Raw genomic sequence first — 17,628 nt, 5'->3', positions numbered from 1 at the left:
TTTTATTTGTTGAGGTATTTCGGTATTTCAATACTCCTTTGGAAAGGAGTACTTTATTAAATATATTTATTAAAACATTAAGAAATAAACAAAGACAGAAGCATTGACTTAAAAAAGCCCACTGTTAAAAATCCTCTAGTATTTACTAAGTACCTATCAGTAGCAAACACTGGCTGAGCATGTAACGTGGGCCCTTTTCTAAGCACTTTGTACCTCACGGCAGCCTTTGCGGTAAGTAGTATTATCCCCACTCCAGAGAGGAGAGAATGAAGAACAGAGGCCTAAGCAGGTTGCCTGAGATTACGCAATCAGTAAGGAGTAGAACCAGGATCAAAACCTGGGCAGTCTGGTACCAAGAGCTGCCCTCTTAACCACTGCTTCTCAGCATGTACAACTTACTGCACTGGGCAAAGGAAAATGTACAGTATACGTACTGGATGCCTCTACCAGGCTGCCTCACCTCCTCTGGTGCCCCATTTTGTATTCCAGCCATCGCTACAGCAACCGGCCACGCTGGTGCTCAGGTGTGACCTGGCAGCACCTTGCCTGGACAGCGTGGAGAGTCTCTCGCTTTCTGCCCTAAGGTTGCAGAAATCTGCTCAATGATTCTGACGCATGCACACACTTGGAAGAGGGAGGGACCTAACACCCCATGGGGCAAACCTTGACCAGTGAGGGATGGAGCCAGTGGATAAATGCTCCTATTTCTGTCCTGTGGGCAGAGAATTCTGAGGCCCATTCTACACAGCTCCTCGGGATCTCAGTGGAATACAGCTGCTGTTGCCCACACTGCTGATCAGCTCAGTAACGTTGGGTTGGCCTTCCTTCTAGTTCACTCCTCCTAGGTCCCACTCTACCTCCTTGGGATCCATTTCTAATACAACAGACTACGTGTATGCAAGAGCTTATCTCAGCTCTGCGTTGTGGGGAAACCAAGGCTAAGACATTACGGTTCATAGCTTGAGGAGTTCAGATCAGGGTGACACGTCATCACAACAGGAAAAACTCAGTAACGATGCCTGAACAATCCATGACGAAGCAGCGACAAGAGTGACTTGACCTGTAAAAGGACAAGAGCGCGGAGAAGCGAAAGAAGCAGGGAGAGACGACAAAGTTTTCTTGGAGCGCAGACACGCGTTCATTTGCGTGTCGTCTATGGCTGCTTTCCTACCACAACAGCAGAGCCTCGTAGTTGCTACGGAGACCCACGGCCCACCAAGCCAAAGATATTTCACATCTGGCCGTTTACTGAAAAGTGTGTGGACCTCTGACAGAGAAAAGCCAGGATGCTATGGGGATACAGAGAATGGGCACACATCCTATTTCTGAGGGTAGCTGGGGGGGTTGGACTGTTGAAGAACAGGAGCAGGGGCATTCCAGGTAGAGGCAACAGCCGAACCGAAGGCACAGCGTCAACACGCTGCTGGCGAGGAACCACGGGTGGTTTACCACCGCAGGAGAGAAAGGGACCATGAGAGGAGCGATGGGACATGAGGCTCAGGCAGAGATTTAAGGTCTCTGCTGCTCGGTTATTTCTCTCACTTTAGGATATTTCCTTCAATAGCCAAATATACTGTAACAAAGAGTAACTCCAGAGCTGGGTGTGTGCCTTCTACTGAACGGAGTTTATGGGGAGTTCGGGACAATTCTGTTCTTTTGATGAACAGCGGGAGCCCGTCTCGCGAAGCAGCCCTCTTTGCACCCGGGCATCCCTGACATTAAAGGCCCACTGCCCTGCCCTCCTCAGGGGGAATGCCTCAGGATGCGCCAGCTCAGCCCTCCTGCCCCTCTCACTGCTAAACCACACAGAGCTGACACGTCACCACGACGGTCAGCCCCAGCTGAGCGCTCTGACCAGTCTCCCTGCAGGCCTGCCTTTTGTTTTCCTGGAACGAGCATGCAGGAACAGTCATGGGGGACTGAGACCTGCCCCACGGCTCCGAGAGGTAGTGCTTCCTCGTGCCATTGGGAAAGGAAAAACCCTGGGGGATCAGGATGGTCTGAGGATGCGTTATTTTGTTCAGTTCTTTCAGGAATATGTATTGAGGGAGGACAAAATACATGCCAGGTGAGGCAATCTTCTCAGCATACAAAAGAATGATGAAGGCCCTCTCCTGCCCTCAAGGGGCTCACATTCTAACTGGGGAGATGGACGTGCTATTCCACAGCAGAGAGAGGCTGCCAGCTCCCCTCTGATGGGAGTGCAGCCCTGAGAGGTAAAGCTTGGAGGATATTAGAAGCTCAATAAACATCCTAAGAGAATCTGCTTTAATGATTATTTTGGAATGAACTACAGTTACCACATCAACTGCTGACATGAAAGTACATGCATAAAGTACTGAAGAATACTCCAAAATGGTTTATTCCCCCTCAAGAGATTTTCCTGACAATACTTATCTACACTGGTTGGGTGAACCATTTTTGAATAAGCAATGCAAAGGTGAATTTCAGTCCCCAAAGGACAGACTTAAAGATAATTTGGAAAACAAACTGGTAGTGCCAAGCCGCTGGCATTTAGATGCCCATTTCAGTTGTTTCAGATTTGGCTTAGATGGAAATGTGGAAAACCAACATTGATTTTTTTCAAAAAGAAAAAATAGTTAACATTTACTAAGTATGGACATTTTGTCAGGCACTGCTATGGCTTCATATGTTTTATCTCATTTAATCTCCCCAGGAATCCTCGAGGTAGATTTCAGTATTATTACTGTCTCCATGTTACAGACGAGGCAACTAAGTCTTAAACAGACTAAGTAACTTGTCCCCCAGCCATCACTGGAGGAGGCAGATGTCACCTGACAGTTTATCCACAGGGGCCAGACCCTTAACTACCACACCAACTGTCTCCCCTTACTGACTAGTCCCCAGTTCCTGCCTGGGACATCTTTTTTCAGCAGTTTGGCCCAGAACAGATCTCAGGATAAGTTCCTTCTTTGTGATAAGCAGGGCCCACGATCTCTGACAGCTGTTCCCCGCTCTTCATCATCATCTGAAACAATCAGTAAGCATTAGAGAGTACTTTTCCCTTTACAAAGGTGATAATTAGATAACAAGCTGAGATTAAAGTAATTACAGTTAGACAGCTGGCGAGGCAGCACAGTCATGTTGAAATATTGTTGGTACTTCAGCATCTGGTTCTAATAACAGCATAGGCTAAAGGATTTTACATTAATTACAGAACATAATTTAATATAAACATATTTAATTACAATTGATGAGCGATAAACTGTTCGAGAATGACTTAACCCCTTCCGCGTGTCAAAGTGATGGGAACTTTGGGCAGTCCGTGGCCTCTTCTGCTGTCTTTCTCTCCCTCCCCTGCCACGCCCTCCATTACTCCCTGGTTCCCTCGACCAGAGAACTCCCCCCCCAAAGAGGGAATCTTCTAGATAAGGATGTTGCTCATTGATTATCCCATGGTGTTTGGCACCTGTACAGTGCCACCTATCCTTAGAAAGCCAAGTGGAAGGAGGTGAGTGTGCAAGCCAGGCTGGGATGCATTGCTTCCACCTGACCAGCTGCCTTCCTCACATTGGCTCACACTGGTGAAATGAGGCTGCCTCTCCCTGGCTGGTCTTCTCAGTGTCCTCACACCTCTATATGCTGCTGGCTTGCCTTTTGACAGTCAGTGAGCAACCTATTAAACAATCCTCAGATCTCTTAGAAAACGTATAAAGGTACACTCATTTTTTTGTCATGATCAGGAAGTCCCTGGCCACAATAGTTGGGGTATTTTCACAGTTTTGGAGTCAATGTGTGATACCTGGAGGCTTCTACATGAAACAGGACACTATTCTGGCAGAAATTCTTCCTTACATGCTGCCAACCCCCATCCCTACCCCCAAAATTGGCAGAAGCAGACCTTGGATGAAACGGTTTACAACAAACTGAGACCACACAGACACAACCTCCATTGGATAAAGGACTCAATCATTAACTGCACATTGTCTTTCTAGAAGCCCCATTTACAAATGGAAGACTTCAAAAGTCACAAAAGCCATGTTGTGGACTGCACACATGTCTGTGTTCCCCCCAGATCATATATTGAAACCCTACCCTTTGATGGAATGGTATTAGGAGGTAGAGTCTTTGGGAGGTAATCAGATTTAGAAGAGGTCATGAGGGTGGCTCGATCTCTCTTCCCTCGGCCATGTGAGGATACAGCAAGAAGGCAGCTGTCTGCAAACCAAGAAGAGGGCCCTCCCCAGAACTCAACCATGCTGGTACCCTGATCTGGGCTTCCCAGCTTCCAGAATGGTGAGAAGTAAATTTCTATTGTTTAAACCACCAATTTACAGTGGTTTACAGTTTACAGTTTAAAATTCTATTATAGCAGCCCAAACTGACTAAGACACACCACTAGGTCTCAACTGCAATACAACTGAGAGTCAATCCAAAGAAATTACAAGGCTGATCCTTCCTTAGAAAAGAGTAAGTAGCCCTGGAGCGAACTGGGAAAATTCATTGTCAAGTTTCCCTATGACAAATGATGTGAAATTACAAATAGCCTCAAATACTGTTTTTACCTCCTGCTGTGGATTTCAAAGTATAAAGCACACATTCTCCTAAAAGCTATCATGAGTGCTGAAAAAGACGGTTTATTATTCATAAGTAAGCAAGTACAAGCTACTTCTAGAGGAATCACTGACAGGTGCACAAAAAGTAAAATTAGTGTGACAATTCAGGACCACATAGCATCCAAGAGCATGAGGCACTCTTCAAGTGAAAACATATCCTTTCGAAGAAAAAAAAAATTAATTTCCCTCACACAGTAAATATGCAATGTGAGAACTATAAGGTACTTCTTTTAGGTGAAGTGCTCCTGCAGAAATGAGGAAGGGACAGGAAGGGAAAGTAGCCAATAAAGCATTTGCTATTCAAAAAGTTACCACTGTCATCAAAATTAAAAGCTTGTGTGTGTCAAAGGACACTAGCAAGAAAGTGAAAAAACCTACAGAATGGGAGAAAGTATTTGTCTTCTTCTCCCTTTTCCCTTCATCCTACCCAGTGACATGAGGATCTTTTCTTGCACCTTTGCTTGTATGAAATCTTCTGCCGGCTTTCAGTAGGTATTCTGTGAGAATTGTTCCACATGTAGACGTATTTTTGATTTATTTGTGGGAGGGAGTGAGCTCCACCTCCCTCTACTCTACCATCTGGATCTCCAGGGGAAAGTATTTGTAAATCATATTCTATGATAAGGGTCTAGTATCCAGAATATATAAAGAACTCTTACAACCTAACAATAAAAATACAAATAACCCAGTTGAAAAATGGAGAAAGGATTTGAATAGGTATGTTTCCAAAGAAGATGTACCAAAGACCAATAAGCATGTGAAAAGATGCTCAACATCATTAGTCATCAGGGAAATGCAAATGAAAATCAAAATGAGATACCACTTCATACACACCAGGATGACGATAAGCAAACAGATAAATAATTACAAGTTGTGGAGAAACTGAAATCCTCAGACACGGCTGGTGGGAATATAAATGGCACAGTCACTGTGGAAAACAGTGATGGTTACTGTTGATGGTTACTCAAAAAGTTAAATATAAAGTTACCATATGACTCAAGCAATTCCACTCTAGGTACATACCCAAAAGAACTGAACACATGTCCACACAAAAACTTGTATACAAATATTTATAGCAGCATTATTCATAATAGCCAAAAAGTGGGAACAACCCAAATGTCCATCAAATGACAAATGAGTAAACAAAATATGGCTTATCCATACAACAGAATAGTATTTGGCCATAAGAAAAACACAAGCTGCAACGTGGACCAACCCTGAAAACATCATGCCGAGTGAAAGAAGCTAGACACAAAGGATTATATATACTATGATTCCATTTATACGAAATGTCCAGAATTGACACATCTATAGCGACAGAAAGGTTGCCAGAGGATGCGAGGAGAGGGGAACTGAGTGACTATTAACAGGTAGGGGGCTTCTTTTGGGGGGTGATGGAAATGTTCTGGAATTAGGTAGTGGTGATGGCTACACAACATTGCGAATATGCTAAGAGCCACCGAATTGTACACTTAAAATGGATAAAATAGTAGGTTTTGTGTTATGTAAATTTTATCTCCATTTTTGAAAGCTACCACTCTGGGACCTGGAGCCTAATCCCACTAGGGAAGGCTGGGAGCCTGTATTACAGTGTGCAGCTCAGAGTTATCTCATCCAAGAGGTAAGGAAGCTGGGGTATTCATACACTAACTCCCATCAGTCAGTGACTGAAGGTTGCTTTTGGGGAACATTGATTCCTTGCACTTCTGGCCTGCCCGGCCAAAGCGGCTCTGGTGGCCAGAGGAAGTCCTTAGGCAAAGAAATGCTGGTGCTGACAGCGGATGGTCAGACCAGTGTGCCCCGGAAGTTACAGGCAAGGAGGTTTGGGCAGTGGACCAACAATCTGCTACTCTCTCATCAAGTTGTTTTAGGATTAAACAAGAAAGGCTGTGTAAAGGCTTTACAGTGCCAAACAAAGAGAGAGCTCTCAATAAATGCAAGTTATTTTTACAAAAGATGCAATAGGTTAAATAATTTGATCCAAACTGCACAGTTAATGCAAGGTGGAGCTGGGATTTACACAGATCTCTCTGTGCAGCTCAATCTTTCACACAGACAATTATATTAACCAAACGTACAGTAACCAATCTTGCAAACACACCTCCGATGGCAACTGTGTCGTCACGGCATTCAGAGGCTATCATAAACATCTTTACTCTCTCTCCTCCCCCTTATGTGCCCTTGGTGGGGGAAGCAGCTGCTTTTCTCACAAAAAGGCCTTGAGGGCTGAAGTTACTGTCTGCTCAAACTTCAGGGTTTGAATATTATGTAGCTTGTTGTGTAGTTGTTTAATTGAGACTCAAAGCTTGCACCTTTACTGACAATTTAGTGCAAAGGACCAAGACAGACAAACACCTGCAACTGCAGAAGCAGCAGGACACTATCCTCACTAACCTATCGGTCCTGCTGTTCTCCAGAATAATCTGGCTCAACAAAGGAGGTGTATTAGCAGAAACACTAGAGGAATCCCCTGCATGAACTCCCACCAGAGAGCATGCCAGAGGGGTGACATGAGGATGGCGGCTGCAAAACCCACACCTACCTCATTGGGTACGGGTTGATAATCGTGCCTAAGTAGCTGTAGTACACAGCATTGTTCCCACAGCCGTACTGGTCATTGTCTGCCACCTCGTCTGGATGAGCAAGAAGTACCCATAGGCCTCGTGGTGCTGGTGGCAATCCTCAACTCTCTGATTCTCTGATGATGTAGCCAAGGAACGGACATTCCTAGGAAGCAGCCTCAAAACCCAAAAGGTCGTGCCTGGTAATTGCTGCCTTGGAGAGTACCTTCATGAAAAAAAGCAATAAGGGATAAGCATGGTCTCCAGAAATCTTGATTTTAGTTTTACAAAAGCAATTGCATTACATTTTGGCCACTGGTTTCAAAACGAAATTAGAGGGGACTTCCCTGGTGGTGCAGTGGTTAGGAATCTGCCCGCCAATGCATGGGACACGGGTTCGAGCCCTGGTCTGGGAAGATCCCACATGCCACAGAGCAACTAGGCCCGTAAGCCACAACTACTGAGCCCACGAGCCACAACTACTGAAGCCCACGTGCCTAGAGCCCATGCTCCACAGCAAGAGAAGCCACCGCACTGAGAAGCCTGAGCACCGCAACGAAAAGCAGCCCCCGCTCGCCACAACTAGAGAAAGCCCAAGCGCAGCAACCAAGACCCAATGCAGCCAAAAATAAATTAATTAAATTTTAAAAAAAGGAAATTAGATTTTTTTTTCCTGCTAGGAAATAAATCTTCCCTGATAATCCAGGTCCTTGCACAAACCTATTTATTTATTTATTTTGGGCTGTGTTGGGTCTTCGTTGCTACGCACGGGCTTTCTCTAGCTGCGGCGAGCGGGGGCTACTCTTCCTTGCGGTGCGCGGGCTTCTCATTGCGGTGGCTTCTCTTGTTGCGGAGCACAGGCTCTAGGCATGTGAGCTTCAGTAGTTGTGGCACATGGGCTCAGTAGCTGTGGCTCGCGGGCTTTAGAGAGCAGACTCAGTAGTTGTGACGCACAGGCTTGGTTGCTCCGCAGCATGTGGGATCTTCCCGGACCAGGGATCAAACCCGTGTCCCCTGCACTGGCAGGTGGATTCTTAACCACTGTGCCACCAGGGAAGCCCCTTACTTTTTAAAAGGACTCCTTATTTTAAAAGGCTTTGGCACACATTGACAGAAGCAAGTGAAGCCTTTGTTTGAATTTGACTAGTAGGAATTTAAAGTATATTTGTATGGGGGTGCTCTATTCCACAAAGTATTTCAAGGAGGGTACTGTTTCTGACAAAATCTGTAACATCACCAAGGGCATAAAGATAGAGTTTGGGTAAACAGTATAAAGTTTACCAGAAAATATTATCAATTGGGCCTATCAACTCTAAGGTTTTTTTCTTTTAAGTGCATTAGTTTTCTTTTAGAACAAAAGTAATGTCCTATGGAAAATGTTTAGATTATGCACAAAGGGGAAAAAAACCCCAACAACCCAACAATACCAGCTATTGACACTTCTGTGAGCATTATTCCAGTCTTATATTTATGTATCTACGTACACATTCTTAAATAGGACCGTACTGCTCATGTTGTTTTGTAATCTCCTGTGCTTAACAATACTCTCTAACGTTAAATAGAGAGAGTGTCTAAATATGCTTAAATATTCTCTTCTATCACTTGCAGTGCTGGATTCTGTTATATTCCATTATATTGAAGCACCAAAATTTCTCAAATATTCTTTTGCTGCATATTGAGAATTTTGATAAACCTTCGCACACATCCACGATCATCTTCTTAGGATAAGTACTTAGAAGCAGAATTGCTGGGTCAAAGGGTAAGTGAGTTGTTACGGATCTTGATATAAATTAATGCCCTCCAGAAAGGTGGTACCAATTCATACCCTCCACAGCAGTGTACAAGCAGGCCAATTTCCTTGTCAATTTTAAAATGCTTTGTCAATTTGACTGTGTTCTCTCATTTCCATACAAATTTAATGAAATGTGCTAAGTGGAAAGATGACTGGAATGGAATACCAGCTATGATGGAATAACCGGTATCAGAATAACCTCTCTGTCTGAGAACCACTACAGGAGCTAGATGAAACATAAAAGAAGAGCTGTTTGATCATTGGAGGAAAAAAAATCACAGCAGCAGGACTCTATAGTCTGTATCCCCAGGGACAGGGTAACACACTGGCCTCTGCTGTTTCTCATCAGGGCACTTGCCAATTCACCACATGGGGAATAAAGGCTGAAGAGGTAACAGCAACCTACAGCTTGCAGTGGTCTTGCTGTGTTGGAAGAGTTGACAAGAACTGAAAGGCCAACATCCTGGAGAAAGTGAGCTGCAGAGAAGTGAGCCTAATAGGGCAGATTCCCCTCAAGGACTTTGCTGACTCACAAGCTGCACATGCTCAGAGAAAACAAAGAAACCAGCAGAAGCAACTGTACACGACTAAAATCTCAGGAGGAAACAGGAGTCTCATTGCACTGAGAACCCAAAAATGAGCTTTTAGAGCTGCCAGGGAGGAGGGCAAAGACCCCAGACTCTGAGTTTCAAAATACCAGGCCAACCAGGAAAGAAGAACAGAGGAATTTTTTTTTAATAAAATAAAATAAAAAGAGTCCCACAGACTCACACAGATTTAAAAATAACTATGAATAATATACATCACAGATAAAAGGCCCAACACATAAAGAACTCTAAAACTGAAGGAGGAAAAAGATCAAAAACCCAATAGAAAAATAAACAGAAGTCACAGACAGACAATTCACAAATAAAGATTTTAAATGACCTTTAAACATATGAAAAGATGGACAACTTCAGTTATAATGGAAATTATAACTGTAAATTATAACTGCTGAGATACCATTTCTCAATGATTATATTTGGTAAAAATTACAAAGCTTGATAGCACATTCTCTTGACATAGCCATGAGGAAAGAGAGTTTTATACATTGATGGTGGGAATGTCCCCCCACATTTATGGGAGGAGAATTTGACAATATGTAACAAAACCACAAGTGAGTTTACCTGTTGAATTGCATCTAAGCATTTACCTTGAAGACACACCTGCAAGAATGTACAAACAAACAAAACAAAACAAAAAAAAACATATGAACAAAGTATATCACTATTTGTGATTGAAAAATACTGGGAAAAAACACACTTAGGAGATTGGTTGAATGAGCTATGGTATATTCACACAATGGTATAGTATGCAACTGTAAATAAAAACTATAGAAGATGTGATATGGAGTGATTTCCAGGATATATTTGCTGTCAATCAATAAAAGCAAAGTGCCAAACGGTATATATAGTATGATACGTTTGTGTAAGAAAGAAGAGGAAATAAGGTAATATAAATGTATTTATTTGTATTTAAAAAAAAAGAAACTCAGGAAGAATGAGCCAGAAACTAATAAGGGTGCATTAAGGTGCAGGGGGTGAGAAAGGGGAAGTGACCCTCCTCTCAATATAGATTTCTGTGTAATTTTGAGTTTTGGAAGCATGTTAATGCTTTACATACATAAAATAATGATCATGATGAAGTTAAATTAACAGAGATGGAGGGGAAAGAAACCAAAAATGGAATATAAATGAATAAGCCTATAATTCAAATGAATAACACTGAAGGGAAAAATAATTACTTTTGAATACAGAGTTTTCATTATATACCCACAGTTTGAAAACAAAAATCTTTTAACAAGTATTAAACACTGGTTAGTCAGTATGATTTTTTATAGTGGTAGGGTTAGCAATTCTGAAACACTTTCTGTGAATCTAAGCCTGGGCAAGTGAGTAAATATACTGAGGATAATGTGAACCAAGTTTGTCACTTGGAAAAAGGACGTACAAATATGGAAAGGAAAAAGACTAAAATGAACCTTCTGGTGTTAGATTAGATCTGGGAGCATCAATATGAACTCCTCGATTAGAGGCAGAGATAGAGATTTCCTAGCCCAGCTGAGCCTAGACATAATGGCACTCCAGTAGAAAATCAGCGCACTTAGCGCCCAGATCTTAGTTTGTAAATACCCATCTCCACAAAAAGGAACCAGGGCTCCTTAAAGAAAACAACTGATTCTAATGATGGGACAGATAAAGTAAAAGATGATCCTGGAATATCTTACTGTGCCAGAAAGTAAAGAAATGTTCAAAGAATTATGCGCATGTTAAAAGTTCATGGGAGGGACTTCCCTGGTGGCGCAGTAGTTAAGAATCCACCTGCCAATGCAGGGCACATGGGTTTGAGCCCTGGTTCGGGAATATCCCACATGCCGTGGAGCAACTAAGCCCATGAGCCACAACTACTGAAGCCCGCGCGCCTAGAGCCTGTGCTCCACAGCAAGAGAAGCTACAGCAATGAGAAGCCTGCGCACCGCAACGAAGAGTAGCCCCCGCTCACCACAGCTAGAGAAAGCCCGCATGCAGCAACAAAGACCCAACGCAGCCAAAAATAAATTAATTAATTAAAAATAATTTTTTAAAGTTCATGGAGCCTGCTTGAGTGAGTTCCCAATGGCCAAATTTGAAACATTTGAGCATCAAATTTCAAAATGAGATCAATGCATTATAACCTTTTGAATTAAATAAGAATTAAATCTACCAAATTAATAAAGGGGGGTGAAGGAAAGTTATCCCTTACATAAGTATGCTCAGTAATAAATGTAGAAAGGATAATGGAGTTAGAAAATCATCATTTTGCAAATATCATAGTAATAATTGATTCAAATATCATAGTAATAATTGCTTCAGTCAACAATCATTGACAGATGCTAAAATATACTGGGTACAGGTTTGGTGAGGAGCAGATTATTTGCACTGTCTCAAACTATTTCCCCACAAATTATTTACTCACTACAAATTAATAATGGTACGTTTATGTTGGCTCATACTGGTAAGATAGCTCCTTATCCAAGTTATCAAAGTTAATATCACTAATAATGAAGCAAATGAACATCAAATGCCTCCTGATATGATGGACTGTGAAGGACACAGTATCACTTTTGTGTTATTTCTGCCAACAATGTAATATCTGAATCTAATCATGATGAAACACCAGAGAAACCAAAATTAAAGAACATTCTACAAAGTAATTGTTCTGTACTCTTCAAAAATATCAAGATCGTGAGAGACAGATAAAGAAGAATTGTTTCAATTAAAGGAGACAAAACAAACATGACAACTAAATGCGATGTATGATCCTAGATTACACACTAGACTGGGAAAAAGATGTTGCTAGAAGGGACATTATTGGAATAATTGATAAAATTGTAATTTAGACTGTAGATCAGGTAACAGTATTGTATCAATATTAAACTTTCTAATTTTGAAGTTGTACTTTAGTTGTATAAGAAATTCCTTGTTTTTAGTAGATACAAACTGAAGAATTTAGGAATAAAGAAGGATGACATCTGCAACATCTTGCCAAATGGTTCAGAAAGAAATAATGTGTGTGCGTTGGGTGGGTGGGGGGATAATACATGTGCATGGAGGGGAAGATGATAAAGTAAATGAGGACAAAAATGTAAAAAATTGGTGAATCTAGTTAGAAGATATACAGTAATGCTTTCCGCTATTCCTACAAGTTTTCTGTAAATTTGAAGTTATAAAAAAATCAAAAGTTACCTTGAAAAGCTATCACTAATATGTTCAAAAAACAGATTAAAAAATTTGATAATTTTACCAGAGCATTGGAATCTATGAAATACAATCATTATATTATGAATTCAATAGATCAGTTAAACAATAGACTAGTCACAGAAAGGAGAACTAATTAACTGGAAGATAAATCAGTCTAAATATTTAGAATGAAGCACAAACAGATATAAGACTTTAAAATACAAAACAAACATAAGCAAAAGATAGGACACTACTTTTTTAAAAAGCAGGAAAGAGAGAGATAATGGGTAATAAGCAATATTTGAAGAAATACTGGCAGAAATTTTCCCCAAACTGAAAGAAATGAAGCCACAGATTCAAGAATCATTATGAACACAAGCTGGATAAATTAAAGAAAACCAAACATAACAAAACTGCTGAAAACAAAGACAAAGACAATCTTAAATACAGGAAAAAAAAAAAAGACACTTTACCTTCAAAGCAACAACAATAAGATGACTTTTTCAATGGAAACAATAAAAAAGACAAAAGAGTGGCACCTTTAAAATTCTTAAAGTAAATGATTGCTAGAGCTAGAATTCCACACCCAGAGAAAACATCCGTCAAAAATTAAAGCAAAATAAATAGTCATTTTAACAAAAACTGAAAGAATTTATCCCAAACAGACCTACACTAGGAAATGCTGAAGGGCACTCTTCAGATAGGAGGAAAATGACCCTCAATGAAAGCATAATAATGCAGAAAAGAATAAAGAGCAATGGAAAGAGTAGATAGATGGGTAAATTTAAATTAATAATGACTGCTTAAAACAATATTAATAATATCTTGTGGCATTTAAAATATATATGGAATTAAAATATCCCAGAACAGTAGCAAAAGAGATAGGAGGGTAAATTCATTTATAGTGTTATAAGATCTTTTCTTTTTTTAGTAAGTGATAACAATCCTAATTTAAGGTTGAGTATAAGTCAAGGAAGCATGATGTAACCTCTAGGTTAATCAGAAAAATATTAGAAAAAGAATATTTAATTAACAAAGGGAAAACTAAACAATAAAGATACTTTTCAAATCCAAAAGAAGACAATATGTCAGGTGAAAGGACCAAAAAATAGATGAAACAAACAAAAAACAAACAGTATAGTGGATTTGAATAAAACTTAGCAATAATTACATGAATTATAACAAACTACTCCAAATAATAGGCATAGACTGTCAGAATGGATTTTTTTAAAACCCAACCACACGTTATTTATAATAGACACACCTTAAATATAAGGACACAGAAAAGTTGGTAGTAAAATGATGGAAAACATACAAACATGAACAAGAAAAAAGACTGGTGGAGATATACTAATGACAGACAAAACAGATTTTAAGGCAAGAAGTATTACTACATATAAAAGAGAAACTTTCGGTAAAGATAAAAAGGTCAATTCAACAAAGATTTCATAACACAGACTCAAATATAGTAAAAACTAACAAAACTAAAGGAGTAATAAACCAATTCCCAATTGCAATGCACAGCTCTAACACACCTCTCTCAATAGCTCAAAGAAGAAGCAGAAAATAATCTATAGAAAATTACAACAACATGATTAAAAACTTAACACAGGACCCACTGACTGTAGAATACACATTATTGGGTTTTTTTCAGTAAATTTATTTATTTAATTTATTTATTTTCGGCTGTGTTGGGTCTTCGTTGCTGCACGCGGGCTTTCTCTAGTTGAGGTGACCAGGGCCTACTCTTTGTTGCGGTGCATGGGCCTCTCATTGCAGCAGCTTCTGCTGTGGAGCACAGGCTCCAGGCACACAGCCTTCAGCAGTTGTGGCTCACAGGCTCTAGAGCACAGGCTCAGCAGTCATGGCGCATGGGCTTAGTTGTTCCACGGCACGTGGGATCTTCCCGGACCAGGGCTCGAGCCCATGTCCCCCTGCATTGGCAGGCAGGTTCTCAGCCACTGCGCCACCAGGGAAGCCCAAATACACGTTATTTTTAGGTACATATAGAAGTTACCAAAATAAAGCATATACTGGGTCATAAAACAAATCTCAACAAATTTTAAAGAATTAAAATCAGAGTCTATTCTCTGACCACAGTGGAATTAATCTAAAAATCAATAACAATAACTACAACAAAAACACAATTTTAAAACTCCCCGGGCTTCCCTGGTGGCGCAGTGGTTGAGAGTCCGCCTGCCGATGCAGGGGGCGCGGGTTTGTGCCCTGGTCTGGGAGGATCCCACGTGCCGCGGAGCGGCTGGGCCCATGGGCCATGGCCACTGAGCCTGCGCGTCCGGGGCCTGTGCTCCGCGGCGGGAGAGGCCACAACAGTGAGAGGCCCGAGTACCGCCAAAAAAAAAAAAAAAAAAAACTCCCCAAAAGCCTGAAAATCAATTAATAAAGTTAAATAAGAAATCACAATGGAAAATAAGAAAACATTTTCAATAGAACAGTAATAAAAATATGACATATAAAAACTTGTGGGATATACCTAACTTGCAGTTAGAGAAAATACAATAGTTAAATGAAAATCTAAGGATGAAAATGAATGATCTAAGGATCCATCTCAACAAGCTTGAAAAAGAGCAGCAAATTAAACTAAAGAAAGGATATGAGAGTAATAATGAAGATAAGGACAAAAATCAATAAAATAGACATAAAAATAATAGAGGAGAAGTCAGTAAATTTTTTCTATAAAGGGACAAATGGTAAGTATTTTAAATTTTGTGGGCCATAAGATATGTCACAACTACTCAACTCTGCCACTGTAATCCAAAAACAGGCATAGACAATACATAAATGAATGGAAATAGCTGTGTTACAATAAAACTATATTTACAGAAACAGGTAATGGGTTAGATTTGACCCATGAGCCATATTTTGTCAATCCCTACAGTAGAAAATACAATAAAGCCAAAAGTTTGTTCTTTGAGAAAATAAAACAAAACAAACAAAATTCATAAAAACCCCAGTAAGACTGTAGAAAGAAAAGAGGGGACAAATTATCAATATAAGAAATGAAAAAGGGACACCACTACAGATATCACAGGTATCAAAAAGATAAGATGATATAAATAACTTTAGATCAATAAATTTGATAATTTAGATGAAATGGACAAATTCATAAAAATACTTTTAAAAATACTAACTTACCAAAACTGACAAAAGAAGAAACAGAAAAATCAAATAGTCCTATATCCATTAAAATGTGAATCTGTAATTAAAGCCTGTCCACAAAGAAAACTTCAGGATCAAATGGCTTCATCAGTAAATTCTTTAAACATTTCATGAACTACCACCAATCTTATACAAATTATTCCAAAGAACAAATAAAGTGAAGTCATTTCTGAACACATTTTATGAGGCCTGTACAGCCTTGATACCAAAACTTATCAATAAAGAAAAAGTATTACAAGAAAGGAAGAGTATAAAGCCAATCTCTCTTATAAACATAGATGCAATAATTTGGCAAAATCAAATTAAATATTGGCAGATCAAAGCCAGTGATATATTAAAAGAATAGGCCTCAACCAACTTAATTTATAACACTAATACTAAGCTGGTTTAAAACTTGAATGTCCATCAATATAATTTACCCCCATTAACTAAATAAATAAGAAAAGTTATATAGTCACTGAATATATGAAAAAAAGCATTTGATAAAATTCAATGCCCATTTGTGGTGTTTAAAAATCCTAACAAAGTAGGAATAAAAGGAACTGCTTTAACTAATAAAGAATATCTTTTTTTAAAATCTGCATTAAATATATTAATGGTAAAATAGTGGAAGCTTTTCCACTGAAATTGGGAATGAAATCAGGATGTCTGCAATCACTTCTATTAAACACTGTACTGTGGCCCAAGGAAAATAAATTTATTGTTTTTAATTTTAAGAAAAAATATTACCATTGTTCACAAATGCTATGAGTATATGCCTAAAATATTCAAAATAATCTATAAATAAATTAAGCATTAAAAAGTGAATTTAGTGAAGTCCCTTAAAAATCATATTTAAAAATCAATTGTATTTGTAGATACTAACACTAAACAATTGGAAAATGAAATTTTAAAACAATACCATTTACATTAGTAAAACATAAGCTACCTAAGAATATCTAGCATCAAAAACACCAGATACCTAGGAACAAAACTAGTCAAAAATGTGCAAGACCTGTACACTGAAAACGACAAAACACTGCTAAGAGAAATTAAGAATGACATAAATGGAGGGATATACCACATCCGTGTACTGGAAGACTAAGTACTGGAAGGATATCAGTTCTTCCCAATTGATGTAAGTTCAAGGCAATAAAAACCCCAGCTGGCTTTTCTATGAAAACTAATAAATTGATCATACATTTTACATGTACCTGTAAAAGACTTAGAATAGTCAAAACAAACATGAAAAAGAATAAAGTTGAAGAATTTACATTACCAAATATTAAGATTTATTATAAAGTATAGGGTAATTAAAACAGTGGTATTGGCACAGGACAGACAAATATATTGATGAAACAGGGTCTAGGAAACAGGCCACTCATATAAGACCATGCAATTTATGAAAAATGTGCCACTGGAATGCAATGGGGGAAAGGATAATATTTTTAATAATTTATATTTTTTAATGAAACTTTATCCCACCTCAAAACATGCACATAATTCAATTCTATATGAATTACAGAACTAAATGTAAAAGGAAAAACAATAAAGTTTCTAGAAAGTAATACAAACTACATTTTTAGCATTGGGGTAAGCAAAATAATCCCTTATACAGGATACAAAAATCTCTTATTATAAAAGATTAATAAATTTAACTTCTTTAAAATTAAGAACTTAAATTTATCAAAGGACACCAGTAAGGTATGCACTACACATATCCAAAAAGAACTAATATCCACAATATATAGAGAACCCCTACAAATCAATGAGAAAAAAAA

General features: G+C 39.2%; 1 long non-coding RNA gene across 2 annotated transcripts in view; it reads right to left on the bottom strand.

Moving 5' to 3' along the window:
- The window catches only part of LOC117197586 (uncharacterized), a 102,748-nt gene that overhangs the window by 7,088 nt on the left and 78,032 nt on the right, over positions 1–17,628 (bottom strand). For both annotated transcript variants that reach the window (XR_007478993.1, XR_007478992.1), the window contains exon 3: positions 7,120–7,364. This is a non-coding gene — a long non-coding RNA (uncharacterized LOC117197586). The remainder of the gene's footprint in view (positions 1–7,119; positions 7,365–17,628) is intronic.

The sequence above is a fragment of the Orcinus orca genome, chromosome 8 (genome assembly GCF_937001465.1).
Source record: "Orcinus orca chromosome 8, mOrcOrc1.1, whole genome shotgun sequence".
In the NCBI taxonomy this organism is placed as follows: domain Eukaryota; kingdom Metazoa; phylum Chordata; class Mammalia; order Artiodactyla; family Delphinidae; genus Orcinus; species Orcinus orca.
This window is presented reverse-complemented; position numbering and strand designations above follow the sequence as displayed.